The sequence below is a fragment of the Wyeomyia smithii genome, chromosome 2 (genome assembly GCF_029784165.1).
Source record: "Wyeomyia smithii strain HCP4-BCI-WySm-NY-G18 chromosome 2, ASM2978416v1, whole genome shotgun sequence".
NCBI classification, from domain to species: Eukaryota; Metazoa; Arthropoda; class Insecta; order Diptera; family Culicidae; genus Wyeomyia; species Wyeomyia smithii.
The window spans coordinates 169,116,943-169,136,189 of record NC_073695.1 but is presented as its reverse complement, the minus strand read 5'-3'; the positions used below and the strand labels follow the sequence as shown (position 1 = coordinate 169,136,189).

Sequence of the window (19,247 nt, the reverse complement as noted above, 5' to 3'; positions counted from 1 at the left end):
AGATTTTTGCAGAACTGACTTCAACTATTTGAGCTATTCAAATTCACAAATCGACTGGCAATTTTTGGAAAGTGGGCCTTCCCTCGATGATGCAATTAGTTATTTCAATAACATCATCAGTACTACCCTTGTTTAGTGTGTTCCTGTTCGCCGGCCAGTACCTAAGCCCCCATGGTCTAACATTTGCTTGCGCCAACTGAAACGATTGCGGTCTTTGGCGCTACGTAAATATTGCAGAACACGGAACCCGTTCACGAAATAAACATTCAATCATGCTAGTAACTCCTATCGGATTTAGAATTGCTACCTGTACAAACTGTATACTGTTCGGATGCAGAGTTGTAGACGAAACCCCCGACGTTTTTGGTTGTTTGTTAACAGCAAAAGGAAAGAAGAAGGTCTACCTAAATACATGTTTCTGGACAATCGTCAGGGTAACACGACACTCGCGAAGTGCACTTTATTTGCTCAACACTTTTAGCAGATCTTCCGCAGCTCTACTGCTACAACTAGAGAAATAGGTTCAGCTCTAGATGTTATCCCCAAATACGTCATTGACTTCATGGTAACCAATGGATCGCAAATTGGAAGCTGCAATCGACAAAACAAGTTCATATTTTGCTCCTGGGCCTGATGGCTTCCCTTCTTGCGTCCAAGAAAAATGTAAAGCTGTATTCATAAGCCCACTGTGTTTGCTACTTAACTTGTCGCTTCGACGATGTGTTTTCCCTACCAGTTGGAAAATATCGACCATGTTTCCGGTGCACAAAAAAGGCGACAAACGCAACGTGCAGAATTACAGAGGTATAACTTCTTTTTACTCTTGTTCAAAAGTATTTGAAATCGTTTTCCATGATGCACTTTTCGCTAGCTGTAAACACTATATCTCGATCGATCAGCATGGTTTTTATCCAAAACGTTCTACCGCTACTAACCTCGTTCAATTCACTGCAACGTACCTACAGAATATGACCGAAGGAGCCCAAATCGATGCAGTTTATACTGGTTTAAGAGCTGCATTTGACTGCGTTGACCATGGTATCCTGTTCGTTAAGATTAGTTAAGATTTTTCGAATTTATCAGGCGTTCCGCAAGGCAGTAATTTAGGACCACTGCTCTTTGCGTTGTACATTAATGACGCATCTCTAAAGATGCCAGAAAATTGCCGAATGTTTTTTGCAGACGATGTCAAGTTATTCAAGACAATAAGGAATACTGCAGACTGTCTCGAACTCCAGCGACTAGTCGACGTTTTTCTCAAGTGGGGCTCCATTAACCTGTTGACAGTTAGTATCCAGAAATGCTGCGTGATTTTGTTCCATATGAAAAATGCTCCGGAAATGTTCAGTTATACTAACCAGGTCCGAGATTTGAGAGTTACGTTAGATTCTACCCTGTCCTACTGTTATACTACTCTCTGGTGCGATCTGTTCTTGAAACAAACTCCGTAGTGTGGTGTCCATTCAACGCAAATTGGATTGCAAGAATTGAATCCGTGCAAAGGAAATTTGTACGGTACGCTTTACGTTTTCTTCCGTGGCGAGACCCGCAGCAGCTACCGACGCACTCGGACAGCTGCCAGCTTTTAGGCATGGAAACACTACAGCAAAGACGTTTTTATACACAGGCTGTGTTTGTCTTCAAAATTTTAACCGTTGAAACCGATGCCCCGAAAATTTTGCAGCAGTTAAATCTTTATGCTCCGGAAAGGTCTTTAAGGTGAAGAAACTTTCTTTTGCTACCGCATCGCACTGCGTCATATGAGCAAATCGACCCCATTCGATTCATGTCAGCTAGCTTCAACGTCGTAGCAGATTCATTCGATTAAAACATCTCTGTAACAACATTCAAACAAATTCTTCGTAGACGACAGGTTTAATTGTTTTTAAAGTGTGTTTTAATTGTTTTTATAGTGTGTCTTATCGTTTGTAAATATTAATTAGAATTTAGTTAGTAATCTATATTATCATTAAGACCACCAACGTGTCAGATGATTCAACAACAATAAACAATAAACGCTACCAGTGTACCACCGTCAGCCGGATTTATATCATAATTAACCTCTTCAACTCGTTATAGATCCTACCTGCGTCTAGAATATTTACCTAAATTTACTTGCTTTGTCCACCCAAGTGTATAAACTCGAAACAACAGCCTACTTCTGATAGAAATCCTACTGACGCTGGTACACTGGTAGTGTTTTGGCAAAATTAATTATTTTCATCTCTCAATCCGATATATTCAAATTTAAGCAGCTATAACATTTTTTAAGGACTTCCTAGGTTCTCAGTGTCTTTAGCAAAGTTGTTGAGCATCTAAAAGAATAAAGTTTAACGTAATTTAGTGCACACATGAAGCATCTCTAGAAAGGGAAATGCAACAAAGTAGGTTTTCCCATACAAATTTTCATACAAATCGCGCCAAGCGGAGATAAAACCAATCGACTTCTGATACGTTGAGGATTGTTTAAAGCCCCAAAAAGAATCAAAAAAACTTGGTTCTGGAAAATCGATCTCTCTGCCCCAGCCTACTATATAAACTAGAACGTACAAGGTGTCACCGTGGGAGTGATGCACACATTCAAGTGCCTCCCGATCAAGGTTGTTAATCGATAATCTATCGCAAACGCCGATAACGATACCGTCTGTTATCGTTATCGACGATGACGCTTACGTCTTCAGACATTATCGTCATTGTCAATGACGATAGCTACTGGACGGTATCGAAACAATAACGTTTGTTTATTACCATCCACTGCAATACCATCTTTTGCTTTATTAGTTATATCATTTAGATACATTTCAAATGCAAATATGACAATGCTACATACCTTACTATTCGAATTTGTGCTTTAAAAAGCGCCTCATAAGCTAGAACAATCGAAACTGAGAAATTTATTTTCCTGATGAGAAGCGAAACATAAATAAATAAGGAAAAGTTTCTTCCTGTTGCCTAGTGATGTTTCGTCACCAATCCTTCGAAGTGAAAAAACGTTTCCACACCCCGTGCCTGCTTTGATCAAGTCGTACACCATTCGCTATCACAGCAGACAAAACTGGCATAAGGCGGTAGTTAGCTGATAACGTCTGGTAACTATCGTTATCGCCGATATCGTTAATGTTTGAAGACGGTATCGTCATCGTCAATAACGATACCATACGTTATCGGTAACGGCGATGACGATTATCGACGATAATCTATCGTATTAACAACCTTGCTCCCGATGCTAACTCTGCCCTACCTAATCGGCTGTTTTTGTTTTGATTGTGACACATGTTGGTAGTTCACTTGTAAGAGATAAAACCAATGTTTCACTTTTTCCATTAAAAAAATTGCAATGATTTCAAGTAAAAAACCAAATGAAGATTTTGTATCTTGCTGGAATGAGCAACATACAGATCAGAAAAAAACTGTCATATCTAAATTTGAGCAGATTATTTGTATACAGGACCATCAAACTATTCAAGAAAACTGACACAGTAGTTCCCAGATGGAAACTGGGTAAAAAAGGGAGTGTGCGGACTGCAGCGATGAGCGGAGTTTCTGGTAAAATGGCTCGTGAAATGATCGATACGGAGCTTTCTAGACACGGAAGATCCACGGATTATCCCGCAGAGATATTGCCACAAGGTTGCAATATCTCGATTGCTACTGAAGACGCACGCTGCTCACAAAGTTGTTTTTTCAGATGAAGAATTTATTCACTTTGGGGGTTGTTTAGAACAAACAGAAGATAAGAGAGGAGTGGGACGATTCCAGAATACTTCAGCTGTGATGGTTTGGGAAACAATGTCCAACAGAGAAAAGTTGCCTCTGCTATTTATCGACATATTTAGGCGTGAAAATCAACAAAGATCTACAACACATTATCAAAGACCATTTGCTGCCTTGTACCAATGAATAATTTAGAAAAGAAAATTTATGCTTTCAACAGGAGTCAGCGCCAGTGCATAAAGCATTGGTTTTTCAGAAGAAGTGCAAGGAACATCTACCGTGCTTCAAAAAAATCCGCGGATTTAAAACCGCGTGAAAAAACCTAATGTATGAACAAACCTAAAGTAACAAGAAATGAAATTGTACCAATAAATTAAACCAAGAAAATAATTTTTTTTTATAAGAAATCCGTTGGCAACGCTTTCCTGTATTGACGTATAGAAAAATTGTTTCTCACATCATCTTCGTTGTATGTGTGGTGTGAATGAGGCGCGTGTTAGAGGCGATTGAAAAAGACTAACCCATCATCGAGTGATATGGAGACGTATGCGGGAATCAGCAGTGGCTGCGCGAAAAATTCAGATACTTAATGAAATTATTCAACTGCCTAATTTGCTGCAAAGATTCTTGCCATGCAATTTAATCTTTAGAACATGATGCAGGAATTTACATTTTTAGCGTGAGTTGCGTATAAACAGTTTCTACAGCCAACAGATACTATTCCTGTGTTGATTTGAGTGATAAATTCTCAATTGATAAATTCTCAATTTTTTTCGTAATAATTAGTGAAAGCAAATTCAACAAAACACGCATGAGAGATTTTTTTCGCGTATATGGTTGTCTGCATAGATAACATGAATTTTTCAATGTGGCCACCGGTTAACATCGCTGGGTTGTTATCTACCCGGTTGCTAGGCAACAAAGCCACTGGCTAGCTCCGGAAAGAACCTGCCCCACTTATGAGCAGTTTGTATAGAAGCTGAAGTAGCAAGCCGAATTGCAGCAGATGTTTTTATTATTCTCGCCTTTGTTACATTCGCTGTATACGACTTCGCTAGGAAATGGCATTGAGTGCGTAAAAGCGAAAAAAAAACATTTCCTAGCGATCTTTTACGTTTCAGTTTTATTTATGAGCTTTGCACATGAGCTGTCAGGTGAGTGTGTTGCGAAATCTGAAATGTTTTGTTGAATTTACTCAAGATATGACATGTTTCAAAAAGTTTGCAATGTTCGTCAGAAATGATTCAATATAATTATTTTGTCAACGTATGAGAGCGTGTTTATTGAATTGAAAGTAGACATCTACATGTTATTCATAGCTAAAAAACTTCTACTATTTTTCTGCTTCTCATATCAACCTTGGTAATTTGAATTCAATACTTCTGATGTATTATTGATGCTCATGAACTCATAAGTTGCAAAAACATATCAAATAGAAAAAAAATGTTATGCATTCTTTATGTTTCCCGTCAAAATCTCAAGAATGTAGCAGTTATGGCCTAAGAAGTTTGGATAGAGTAGTGCCATAAATGCTATTATTGGACTTATACTATTTGGCCATAACTGCTTCGTCATCGTTTTCATACGATTAACAAAAATAAAAAATGGTTTTAAAAAAAGCGGTCACCTCATTTATGCAAATTTAGCTTAAAATGGAGCAGCAAAAACTTTTCCATTTCCAACGCGATTTCGCGTTAAAATGTTTCATATACATGACCCCTTGACAATTTTTCTCTTTCTCTTTCTCACTTACTCTTGAAAAAAAAAAGTTCACGGTGAAAATATTTCATAAGATGACCCCTCGGCAATTTTTTTCACATCTCATGTCATAGAAACTTTAGCCCTTTTCAAACTTTACTCTAGTTTTTTTTTTGTAATTGAAGTAGGTATGCGAGTTACTTAATTGTGTAAGGCCTTTAACTCTCAAAAAATTGAGAGACTACTGCCAACAACCGGTCAATTATTTAAGTAAAAAAACATACGGTCGAGTTGGTACGAAATTCGTCAATCCATCTCTCACGAAATGTGACCAAATTTTATTGTTATATCTTCACTACAGAATTCTACATATCTAAAGTACTTCAAAAGAAAAATGTTCGTGCAATTTCCGAAATAAAAATAGTACAAAAAAACGGAAAAATTGAAAAAGATAGTCTCAAGGATGCTGAATCCTAGAACAGTCGGCCCACAACACAAGTTAAGTGTAAAATTGTCCCAAATACCACAACGAAAAGTAATCTGTTTTTGATACGTTTGTTGAGTATGGTATTGAGTATATTTATTATAAGCTACTTTAAATCCAGAAATCCAAATGACGTCCAAAAATTGATTTTTCATCCCGGAGCTTCGAAAAATATTTGCACATTGAAGATAAAACTCAACTGGACATTTTGAATTCATCAAAAAAAAAAAGTTAAAACTACAACAATTTTTATATTAACACCTTATTCCAACATTGTTCATACGTTGGAGTTGCTAACTTTTGAAACTGATGAAATACAATACTGTACTGAATCTCTCATCATCTTCCATATATCACAAATAAATGCATAATTGGTTGAAGTTTATTTTTCAAATTTGGGTCAATTTTTTGTTTTCAAAAATTTTGTCAACTCGTGTCAAAATCTTAACATAATCGTAAATTATTTTTTATTAATTCACTAGTACGAACCGCTAACAAAACATCCTATTGTTTGCTGGCATTTTTTTACAGAATTAACAGATGAGTACTACTTATATTACATGAGCCGTTGAGAGCAGAAGTGGTACAGGTGCCATTGAGTAAATTTTTCAGGAGACGTGATAAACGAAAATATTCGAATAGTAAACTAGTTTCAACAATTTTTTCCAACATAAATGCACTAAATCATTACTAAAAAGGGTTCCAAAAGACGGTACTTTAAAGCATAACGATTTCTGGTTGAGAAACTTACACAAACTTCAACTGAAAAACATGTACCACTTTTGTTCTATGGGGAAAATAATGACAACCAGAAAACGTTGAGAGCAAAATTAATACATGCCCAGTCTGTTTTAGCTCGCTTATCTTAGGACATAGAACATTCATGTCTTCAGCGGAGTTGTCCAAGTGATTGAGTACTATAGGATGATGATCTGTTTGTTAAGGAATTCTGTCACTTCGTGGCACTAGTGTATATGTATTTAGTAACAGAAGAAAAATTTTACTTAATCAAGATCGAATGGGGCAAATTCAAAGGAAAACACCCTGGTATCTTTAGGGATTGTTATTTGGTCGATAATAACTACACGATGGACCCAGGTTCAACTTTTGGTAGACTACCCGGATCCAGGAACACAGTAGAAGCGAAAAACTAAAAATTATTTTGGCTATAACTCTGGTATAAGTTACCAGATCTCGGCTTTTTTTTTTTGATATTATGGTATATAATTGCGTTCTGCCTCAATTTATACAAAAAAAACAAAAAGTGAAAAAATGGCACATGTACCACTTTTGCTCTCAACGGCTCACATGATTACCATAACTGTGCCATCGGCCTAAAAAATCCAATATATTTGTGTTTTCATAAACAGTTCCTAAAACTTAGACTCAATGGATTTATAATATTGAATTTAAGTATTTTAAAACAGCCCGTAATCTCTCTACGTAAATGTCTGTCTTTTTCACGTAAGCTATATTATGATCAATTATATTGACTCTTAAGAGTTCCCAACTGGGTTGGAGTATGGGGTTTTGTTTAACATAATTATCATGCAAATTTTTGTGTCCATCTACTAAACTTTTCCCATGCAGAATTGTTTGACACAAGTAAGCCTTTCAGTTGCAACTGAATATGGGGCCATCCACTAATTACTTGAACATTTTTTGGAATGAGCGAGTTAGTTAAAATCTGAGAGTTCAGGTTCTCAGGATTGCAAAAGTATGCAGCACAACAGTTTGGTTACGACTTCCTGCTGGTAAGCCAAAGACTTCACCTGCATGTATTTTTCATTGTGGGAATCTAGCGGATTATTTGTTTTTATTAAACCAAGTGACACAAATCAATATTTGTGTGTAAAAACATAATGGGGTAAAAATAAAAAAAAAAATCATAAATGATAGAATTACTAGAAACCGTAAACCTTACGAAACAGAACTATCATACGATTATAAATTGTGATGATGATGAAATATAATTATTTTGTAATCAAAATATCATATTCAATCAGCTTACTCAAGCGATGAAAATTTATACATTTTATTTATAAGGTCAAAAGTAAAGACTACTGCACAAACTTAGTAAAGACTTCTGCACTAACTTTCTGAAACGAGGGATATAAAACTAATTTAAATTTTCGCTGGTAATTCGTTGAAATTTTACTAGTAAATTAACTTAGAAGCCATCAATCCATCTGTCAATGTTATTATGATCGAGTTATTTTGGTGCAATACAATGCCGTGTTAAAACGTTTCCGTTTACATACTCTGCGCCAATAATGATTTTACCAAGACGAAAAGTTGTTTACCGAGAGCTTTCGCTTCACCAACACGGCGCCAAAGTGATCAAATCTTCTCCTCAATTACTTTTCACTGTTTTGTTTGCTTGCTAACCCCACAACATTCCAGTTTCATGTTCTAGCTACACTCGTAAGCACAACGTGGATGGGTCCACCAGGATCCATGGCAAGCAAATCCACATAAGGGTTAATTAAAATAGGTCCTCGGTCAACTGCAATCGTGACCAATCCCCGGCCAGCCGTTTCGCTGGTGCACAACGATTACTATCTAAGAACCTCGCGGTAGTAAGCTTCCTGAAAAACACAAACACAAACTTTTCTTCTGCTTCCGGAGGTGCAATTTCACACTCGCACTTTAGAGAACGCTGCACGATAATAATCGTTTGTAGCGAGACTGGTGAGTTTCAAATTTATTCCTATTTTTTAGTGGCACAGTCCGTGTCCTTAACAAATTGAGAAAAAACAACACACGCTCGAACCGAGATGACGGTACCGGCAAATAAGCGGACAGCATTCGCTGGCCAACGAGCAAACCAAAAAGTCCCACTGCCGAGGCGACGAACGACGCGAGATTGACGACGCGCCGCACAAATTTCACACACAAACTGCGATCTGGTCAACGTGCCGCCGTTGGTGTAAGGTTGAAGTGAAAAAGATTTTCATACATTTCATGCGAGCCGAGCAGCAGCAGGCTGTGTGTTAAAATGTGTTGCTTATGCTGTTGATTTTTTTTTCGATGCCGTTCGTGTGTTATTGCTTGGTTTGGCTGGTATTATTGCTATTATTTACTATGCTTTTGCCACGAGAGAAAGACTGAGGCGCGCGCGAATCCACACCACACAGTCAACGACGGAGGAGCTATCTGCCTGCCGTCGGTTGGTTTGGTGGAAAAACGAACAGCAAAAAGTTTCTAGCGATAACGGAGGTGGCCAACGATGGAACGACAACGAAAAAAAAAACGGAATCTCCCGCACTCACGGCCGTACCGAAGAAGACACTCCACGTCGAAAACAACGATGACGAAAACGACTCTACACGATGGCCACGAATAGCATGCGGGGGATTTGCTGGCAATGTGGCGAGATGACAACGGAACGATAAGTAGGCGCGAAGAGAGCGCGCATAGAAAAACTACTCTCCTATACTGACTGGTACGACACGGCCGGTGTTGATGATCCGACACGGTACGAGCAGTGCGGATCGAGCAAGCGGTGCTCCAGTGAGTATGCTCAATTATAGCACTCCCACAGCATCCATCCAAGGGCACCTACGGTCGGGCAACATTCACCCCGCCCGAACCTCATCTCGCCCAGACGAAAAACCGACGGCCGCAACGGAACGTTTCAAAGTCAGGCAAACATTGAGATGACAGTGGTGCGATTACAGCGCTTTACCGCTGCTTTCAGCTGCCAAGCCAGGGGGCCCCGGCTGTGACTGTCCGTTGGTAATCGCCAAATAGTAAAACCTAGAGGCAACCCCGCGCACTGCACAACCCTTGCGGCTATCCAACCAAAATATCCACCCACCGTGCCCACCCAACCAACGGCAGTATCACACAAATTTATTATCTAGAAGTTTATGCCTGACAAACACACAAAAAGACTGCTCGCTTACCACTCCGCACCACTTTGAACCAACAGATCTGCTTAGCAGTCTGAAATGGGGAAAATTATATGTGACAGCAATCTCCGTGTCGATCGAGGCGCCTTTGGCAGCCGCCGAAATCTGTATGTATTTTCTTGTGAGGGCTTCCATATACGTGTATACGAAGAATGGTCTCTGGGGTTTCCACCGCTGCACGACACCTCATCACACCACAGTGGCAATGGAGGGGAAAGAGAGCGAGATTTTTTTTCCACCGTATCCGCTCTTCTCTAAATTTGGTTTTATTTTTAAACACGCCTCTACCACTAAACACCATGATTCGACATTGGGTATGTGTACGTGAACTCCACACACCAACACTAACTACATACACATAGCGGATGAGAAAAAAGGATGCCAACAGAATGTCAAGCGAAACAGCAGATAGTTATAACAGCAGCAGCAGTAGCAGCAAAATGGAAAATGCAACTTGTAGTGAAGGAACAATTGGATGCTGATATACTTCTGCTAAGACCGGCTGATTGCTTGCTGCTGTCAAGGAAAAGTTCTACGCATCGTATCATAACGCAGGAACCCACGCTCGCTTTTCAGGACCGCATCTTGTAGACGTGCGCTAGGCCGACTGGCTGCTGGTTACCCTGGGTGCACTGTGTTGGATTCTTATGTGCCATGCAGAGTGTCAATTGTCTACCAATTTTGTTTTTTTTTTTTGTAGCTGCATTTTTGTTTAACTCTTTCAGTGTCTGAAAGAAGTAGCTGATCCGAATGCGTATGTGAGGGGTTTTTCGCCAAGTGGAGCACTCATTTTTTGCCAGTGGGTGGCAAGTGTGGATGTGGATACGAATGAGTTTATGTGTGTGTAAAATCGACATTCGAGGACTTGATAGGAGTGGAGTACATCGTATACACCTAAGCATAAGCGGTTATAACCTGTGCAGCATACAGAGCGCATATGTTTTGCCTATTTCTAGCGTGCAGAGGCTAATTATGGAATAGTGCAACGATCGAGACAGGGAGCTCATTAGTCTGACGCTTGAACTATATGTTTTCCTGAATAAATGTTTCGACCCGAGAAAAGAATATTTAAGAAGTAGATGTTCACAAAAACTATTCTATATAACTATTATTATTGTCAAACCACACTCTATTCTGTAATTGTTTTGATTTCTTGAACGTTAGCGCTTTGAATTTGAATAATTTACCAATTTGAGTTTTTCCAAGATGAAATGATCACTTTTTACAATATTTTGCAAATAACTCGGTTCATGTTGATTTTTTCGAAACAATTTATACCAAAGAGAGTTTATTAGAAATTCTATAAATTTTTGACATTTTGTTCAGTGGTGTCAAAGGAATTTTACGGAAATATATGAAGTTTCCCGGGTACTCAAGCGTTAACTTGTAAAGGAACGTGAATCTCTTTAAAGTTATATTTGAGGACACATAAAGATTGTGTAGTAGTGTTGTAAAATCGGTATCTATTAAAGTATTAAAAAAGTACTGATTTTTGATCACGAATTCATACGTGTTCAATTTCACTCTATTCTACGGTACTTGAAGTTCCATACTTGATAAGACCTAAACGTGACACAGTGAAAAAATTTTTACTGCACTATGTCGAAAAATATTTTTTAAATGTAGTACATTAATATTTGGCTGCGTCTAGGACCAAAATACAAAGAGTATAATTTTTACATTAGGACCTCAAATTTGTCGGCAGCAAAATTTAAGTCTCGTATATAAGTTCATGAATAAGTTTTATTATGACATTGTATCAATTGGGGATTGCTTTAACAATCCTTGCTGTACTTCCAAAATTCGTATTCATTTATTAGGGGTCAATCACAGATTACTGAAGGGGAGTTTCGGAGTTATTGATTCCACATAATTAGCTGAATAATAGTAAAACTATCTTTAATCAGATTTAAAGACGACTGTAACATGAAATTTCAAGGGAAATACGGCTTTTTCAGTCTTAGGGGTATATCAAAACGTTACTAGGTTTTATGTCCGACGTTTCGGCCTTCGAACTTGGCCTTCCTCAGGAGATCTACAAGTTTATTAGAACATTTCATAAAAATAGCACATTTTTTCCTTCAAAAAACTCTGACATTGTTTTTTTCTCAAAAAACTTACATAAAGTTGTACCGTTTTTCGTTCAGCGTACTAAGCTTTACGATAGGTTGTCATAGCTGTCTATAGGATCTCTTTCAAAGTACCTATGTTGAAAGGTTAGAGTTAGTTTGAGCTTTAGAGATTACCTACAAACTTTTACCACATCACAAAGCACGATGCGTTGGTGGATTTAATTTCAAAATGGACTCTTACTTATAATTAAATGTTTGAAACCAGTATTGGTGTATAGGGCAGGAGTGGAGATGAAATTTGCATCTATTGGTAATGGTTTTGGCTGTAATGTCGTTTCAAGCTGTATTGGAGACGATGTGGCTGGTGGAGATGGTGGCCGGGGTGGTAGTGGTGTTAGCATTGGGGGTGGAATATTTGTTTTGGTTTTGGTTGATTTTCGCAATCGTATGCAATAGTCCGGCGTAGATCGAGCTCATTCCTTCAACATCTATCCTGTAGTTTACAGTCTGAGGAGTGTTGTAAATGTGAAAACATTCAAGCATTGGTAGTTGAGATTGGTAGTTGAGATTGGTGTTGGTGTTTGATACAATGCTCTAAAAGAGCTGTTTTGCTACTCATTTCGACTACTGCTTGATCATTGTAGGTGTGACCCGCGTTCAAGATACCATCAAGTTTGTTTACATTTGACTTGCGGCCACTCATACGGATTTTTAGCTTGTTTGTAGTCATACCAATATAGCACCCCGCGCAGTTCCTGCACGGAATATTATAGATGACGTTATGCTGCAGCATTGCGTCCACCGGGTCCTTTACATTCGTATATAGTATTTTGGTGGTACGTGCATTCTGTTAGCTATAGTGATCGACGGGTAATCGTCTTTAAGGCACCTGACGATAGCATTACTCAAACCTGGGACGTAGGGAAGTGATACATATTGCGTTGTTTGATCCTGTGTATCTCGTGTGACTTGTTGACGTTCGTTCAGCGCCCGATTCATAATGCGATTGATCAACGATGAGGGATAATCATTGCACCGAAGGTGATAATGAATGATTTGTTTTAACCGTTTTTCCTCTGGATGTGATGTTATCTTTGATAATTAAAATAATTCAAAAATATTTTTGAAATTTAATAAATACGTTAATAATAAAGAAACCCTAACACCATTACGTACTATGTGGATGTTTCCTTAGGTTTTTTTTCTCTTTAAAACTCATACCAATCACTAACAAAATCAAAGTTCTGAAAGAATTTTATTGAGCCGAAGGTCATATACCTCTCGACTCAGTTCGACGAACTGAGACTTCTTGCGAGTGTGTATGTATTAGGGTGCTCTCCCAGCTGGTCTCGTGGTACGATGCTGGCCTAACCAGCCAGTCGTCGTAGGTTCGCGTTTCGGCTCGGGAGAGACTTTTAGTGTCAGTAGGATCGTAGCGCTAGCCCCGCAATTGTCCTGTACACTTAAAAGTTGGCTGCAAAGTCTGTGTATAAAAAACAGAAGGTCTAGTTCCGATACGGAATGTAGCCTCAAGGCTTTGCTTTGCTTTTTTATGTACTAGGGTGGGAATCGTTATATGGAAAAAACGAAACTTGATAGCAGAAAGCCAGAACCAAACTTTTTTTGTTCTATTTGGGGTCCCAAACAATCCTTAACTTACCTGAAGTCAATTGGTTTTGTCTCCGCCTGGCGCATTGCATTTCAAATTTATATGGAAATTTGAATGGAGAAAACCAATTTTTTTGCATTTTCCATTCTAAAGAGCTCAATGGCTCAAACCATAGGTTTTATGACTTCTAATGTTAGGTTTTTGATGCCTAACAACTTGTCTGAAGACACTAAAGAGCTAGGGTGTCCTAAAAAATACTAGAGCTGTTCAAAGTTGAGTATGTCGAAATTTATGTTGCAAATCATTTTTTCTGCCAACACTGCCAGTGTACCGGCGTCAGTCAGATTTCCATCAGTAGTAACCTCTGAAACACATTGTAAACTCTAGCTACTATTGACCTAAATTTGTTTGCTTGTTCCAGCTGAGTGTATAAACTCGTTACGACAGGTTACTTCTGATGGGAATCCTACTGACGTCGGTACATTGGTAATGTTGGCAGAAAACAATATTTTCTGCATTTAAATCGACATACTCAACTTTGAACAGCTATAGCTCTTCTTAGGAACATTCTAGCTCTTCAGTGTCTTTTGTAAAGTTGTTAGGCATCTAAAATACTATACTTTAACATAATGTAGTGCATTATTAGAGCATTATTGAGCTCTCTAGAAAGGTAAATGCAAACAAGTAGGTTTCCCCATATAAATTTTCATACAAATTTGAATTTCAATGCGCCAAGCGAAGACAAAACCAATCGACTTCCGGTAAAATTAGGGTTGTTTGGGGCTCCAAAAGGAACCAAAAAAACTTGGTTGTGGAAAATCGATCGCTCACCCATTTTTCTCCAGCTCAAGGCTGGACTGTGTTACACAATCTTAGTTGCAAATGAATGTTCTAGTCGCTCCATAGGTTTCCAAAGCTATTGAATTTAAATATAAGAGGACTTTTAGTATAACCATTAATATCACAAAGTTGAAAAAACGAAACCCTATTGTCTCAAAAATAACCGTTTGGATAAATTTCGTGCCAAATGTTTGTTTCGAAAGTAACGGAAAGAAACGCGATAAAAACCATTTAAAATTATATGTAAAAATGTAAATTATTTACCTACTACAATATACTATCTGTTATAGTTCCTAAAGTATGAAGAGTACATCCCAAGTGCAACCGAACTTAACAAAATAGAACAGTTCTGCCCAAAGTAATTCTAGAATCAGGATAAGAAAATATAACATAAACCGTTGAATGCAAAAATAAATATTAAAATTAAATTAATGAATGTACAATAGGGTGGCAATGACTGTATGGAAAAAAAATTATCGTCGATTTTCAAAAACCGACCATGTACATTTTGTTCATTGGCCCAAAAAAATATCTTTGCAAAATTTCAGCTCAATCGGACGTGATTTGAGGACCCCTCAAAGCGCTCAAGGTTGTGAATTTTCGACCCTCGAAAATCTATCGAGAGGGAGTACATGGAATTGGGAAAATCGAAATAATTTTTTCGATCCCAAATATCTTTAAAAAAAGCATAAATCGTCGAGATCTTTAGTTATCTCAAAAAAAAAAAAAAACTATCGAGATCTATCTAGGTCTATCTAGGTCTTAGCCGTTTCCTGGGCAACCGAAGGCTTAATATGGAATATTTTAGAACTGGCGTCTAAAATGACTCGCAACTCGTTCCAAACCAGATGTGAATTATTTTAATGTTCATAAGGTATCTCAAACTTTATTTTCATTAGGGTGGTTCATTCATTTTTTACTTGGGTGGTTCCAAAAACATTGCCAGCTTTGTGTCAGTGCATCAAGTCCCTCAAAATAGTCATACTCTACCTCTCCATTCAAGTGAAATCACTTGCCAGAGAGCCACATTTTCAACAGAACAAAAATACAGTAAATAGTCGCTTGTGGCTCAATCTGACGAATACGAAGGGTCTATGATGCACACCTATTGTCACGAATCGCTGCAAAAATTCTCTCTTATAACGTGTAATCAATTCCACGTTTTCGGAAGTTTGACACGTTGGTCATCACTATTAATTGTTAAGAAACGCAGCACGCACCGCGCGCACATCTCCTTCGTGTTGTAACATTTTTGAATGATATCACCAACGCTTCCATTCGAGATGCCTATGGTCTTAACGAAGGCCCATACTCGAAAAAAAGGTACCATTTTTATCCGTGTGTAACTTTTTTGTCCGTGGGTAAAAATTGATGAAAAGCGTATCCTGTGAAGGCTCGGAAGGTGTCGGATTGATTCAAGCGTAATCCAAACCGCTGTGTTCCGCCTGGTTCGTTCAGCAAACTATGAGACGAGCTGAGCTTTGTGTAACTAAGGTCCGGAAGGCACCGAACCGGCGTGATCAACAAAACACGGCGGCCAAATCCCGCCTGTATCGCTGAGTGGTTAACGCATTATCGCGAGTGGTTAACGGAACTGATGTATGTGGTTATGGATGACAAAAACCTACATCAAGGCAAACGCAAAGGACGCAAAGCAGATACCGGCGCTGGAGTTCTACGTTGCCAAAGCACAGTTTGATGTTCCGGAAGACATAAGGAGGAAGAATGTGGACAAATTCGCCAAAAAATACCTGCTCTGTCAGGCCATATGCCAATGCGGTCCCACGAAGGCAAGACATTATTTTGACCGGACCTAGCATCATGCCATTACGCGCGATTGATTGGTACAGAAACAATAACGTTTTTTTGTACTAAAAACCGCCCTATCCAAGTTCACCAGCGGTTCGTCCGGTGGAAAGATTCCGTGCCATAAGGAAGGCCAAAGTTGGAAAATCGTCCAAGGTTGTTAAGTACGAGTTGGAGTTAAAGAAAGAATGGATGGAAGTGACCAAAAAGGTCGGCTCCACCGTTACACAAAATGTTATGAGGGGTCTTAAGGGAAAGGTGCAGGCTTCCAGTGATGCAAAGGAAATTGAATAAAGTAATTGTACCGAAACATAATCAATATGTTTAAGTTTATTCCCTGAAAGTTTCAAGAAAAGCCGACTTGAAAAAAATGTTTTTGGCGAACACTTTTGTTTGGTGCGTTGTTTTTTTTTTCTAGCCTACAGGCTATAGCTCGCTCAATTTCACTTTGAGGTCATTTTGCACGATTTCACAAGCTATTCGATACTTTCTGGCGCGATTGACCTATTGGTTGTAGAGATACAGTTACGACGAAATTAAACAAACCAATACTCTACGATTGATCTAGCTAAAGCATGTCTTACCATCAAGAAGCAATGCCTTATCGAAAAACGTAATTCACCTTTTTTCATGGTAACTTAAAACCCTTCAAACGGGTCAAACTTGTTATGAAATTTTGACAGCATTCTAGTAGCGATTGGTACAATCGGACAACTTCATAGATAATTGATTTGTAGTTATTGATTTGTGAATTGTTTCAGTCCATGTAGTAAAAGTTAATGAACAAAATTACAAATATGGCACTACCTTTTCGATTCAAATAATATTTGAGTTAAAAAAAAACATTCTTAAAAGTACATATTTTACATATAAGCAGAATCACTTGTGCTGCTTATTGTTTTTACAAAACCCTCAAATATGAACACCGTTTTGTGTATTTTGAATCTCCGACTGTTGAAAGTACTTAAAGCAAAACCTTGATCCTACATTCCGATTCGGAACTTGACCTGCTATTTATTATTCACAAGCCAACTGTATATATGTAAAACTATTGCTAAATTTTCAGTTAGCGGTGCCCACCACTGGCGACACTACGTAAAAAATTATCAGTTAGAAAGTTATTGTTGAAATTATGATTTCGTTAATGCTCCAGCTTAAAACACTAAAAATCTACGAAAAATTTTTCCTAAAGAAGAGTAAGAAAAATTTTCTATTTGTTACTTCTGTCATCTCTTCATAGTAAAAAAATTACTCCCCGTTTTTACTTTCCTATCGAGCCGTTACACTGTGTTTGTTTGGTTTAAAAATATTGTGCACAAAAAAGTTCTAGTGTAGAGTAGAAGCACCGGTTTTGGCCATGGCACCAGTTTTGGTCATGATAGAATGAAATTGATAACTGAACCGTTGCGAACCAGAGTGGTCTAAAGACCATTTTTTTTCGAAAATGAGTTTTTTGCATATTCCGCATCTACACAAAAAACTGTACTTGGGAGATCAAAAATATTTCAAAAAATCAAACTTAAAAGGTGATTTATAGCATGTTAAAATTGCATCCGAAACAGAATGGCCATAACAAAAGCATCCAAAACATGTGACATGCTATATGTACCTTATAACCTGTGACACTAGCCATTTTATACGAGTTACCGTCATTTCACCAGGTTTGTGTACATAGACCACTCTGTTCCGAAACGATTCGAGGATTCCAGTGAATATATATATATATATATATATATATATATATATATATATATATATATATATATATATATATATATATATATATATATATATATATATATATATATATATATATATATATATATATATATATATATATATATATATATGTGAAGTCAGAGTCAGAGTGGTCTATGTACATTGGTGAGATAAAATCACCGATTTCGCAAAGAAACTGTTAATTTTATGTATCCCAATGTTAAACCACTTCATAACCTTTATATTAGAACATTTTGTTTGGAAGAATCCGTTGAACAGAATTTTATTCAGAGATTTTTCTAAAATTGCTTCTCCTGAACAATTTGCTCGATGGCACATAGACCACTCTGGTTCGCAACGGCTCAATTGTGAAAAAGTATCTTAAATTACTCCTATTTCGAAGTCTCCTATTGAAACTGCTGATATTATTCGACAAAATTATCACTAATTGTAGCAAATGAATAGGCGTATTTTACTTTTAATAAGGGAACTAATTATACATTCCCCAATTCACTATACAGTCTAACGTTTAGGTAATTTGCAAGCTATTTTGCATAGAGCATAATTTTGTTGAGGTTTGTCTATTTCTATAACAAATGTTGTTACCAGCATCAAGCACAACTCACTACAGCACATGGATAAGAAAAAGTGGACATTTTGGTGCGATTTTTTCTCTGCTTTCAGAAATAACAAAAGCATCCAAATACGTTCAATGATTCATTCTTAGCCACAAATCAAAGCAATTTCATAATTCAAAATCCTGATATTGGCCATATGTAAACGAAACCATGGTAACGTATTAACGTTGATGCAAAACATAAAAAGTACGGCGTTTTTCAGGCTGTTATAAGATATCGTATGAGATACATGAAAACACAAAATTGGTTTTGGATAAGAAAGGTTTTATTACTACAGCACCGCTACTTAATATAATATACCCGTTCTCCATTTGTTCAAATTATTCACAAAACTGTAACTTCAGTTGTATTTATCAAAACTAACGCTTCGCACTCTTAACCTGGTGACTATAGTAAATGACACTCGAGTTTCCTGGATGTTTGCAAGTAATACGAAGAAGTTTCCACATGAAAAAAGCAAAGAGCGGAAGCTTATAAATGTAGATCAATGACAGACGAAAAATTAATACAGATCAATGATGTGATATCAGTGTTATTAAACATCCTACTCAACTCGAAGCACTTTGCCCTGATAGCTATGTGTGAATATAATATTATTATTTAGTTTGATTCAAAGATTTACTGGCTTTTAGTTAGTTCAATAACGAGGACTTTCTGCTAAAATATGTCTAGATGGTAAAGTCAAATTATAAGGCAAGTTCATGTGAATTCAATTTTTTCGCGAATTGGCCCAAGTGGCCAATTTAGAAATGC

At 37.6% G+C, this 19,247-nt stretch overlaps 1 protein-coding gene across 5 annotated transcripts in view; it reads right to left on the bottom strand.

Annotated features, from left to right (window-relative positions):
• The window catches only part of LOC129721425 (optomotor-blind protein), a 263,942-nt gene extending 254,722 nt beyond the window's left edge, over positions 1-9,220 (bottom strand). For 4 of the 5 annotated variants that reach the window (XM_055673973.1, XM_055673976.1, XM_055673978.1 and 1 more), the window contains exon 1: positions 8,200-9,220. The gene's annotated coding sequence lies outside the window, so the exon portion shown is untranslated. Of the gene's footprint in view, positions 1-8,179 lie in introns of all 5 variants that reach the window. The other variant, XM_055673974.1, reaches the window with a different exon arrangement.
• Between the last annotated feature and the right edge of the window lie 10,027 nt (positions 9,221-19,247).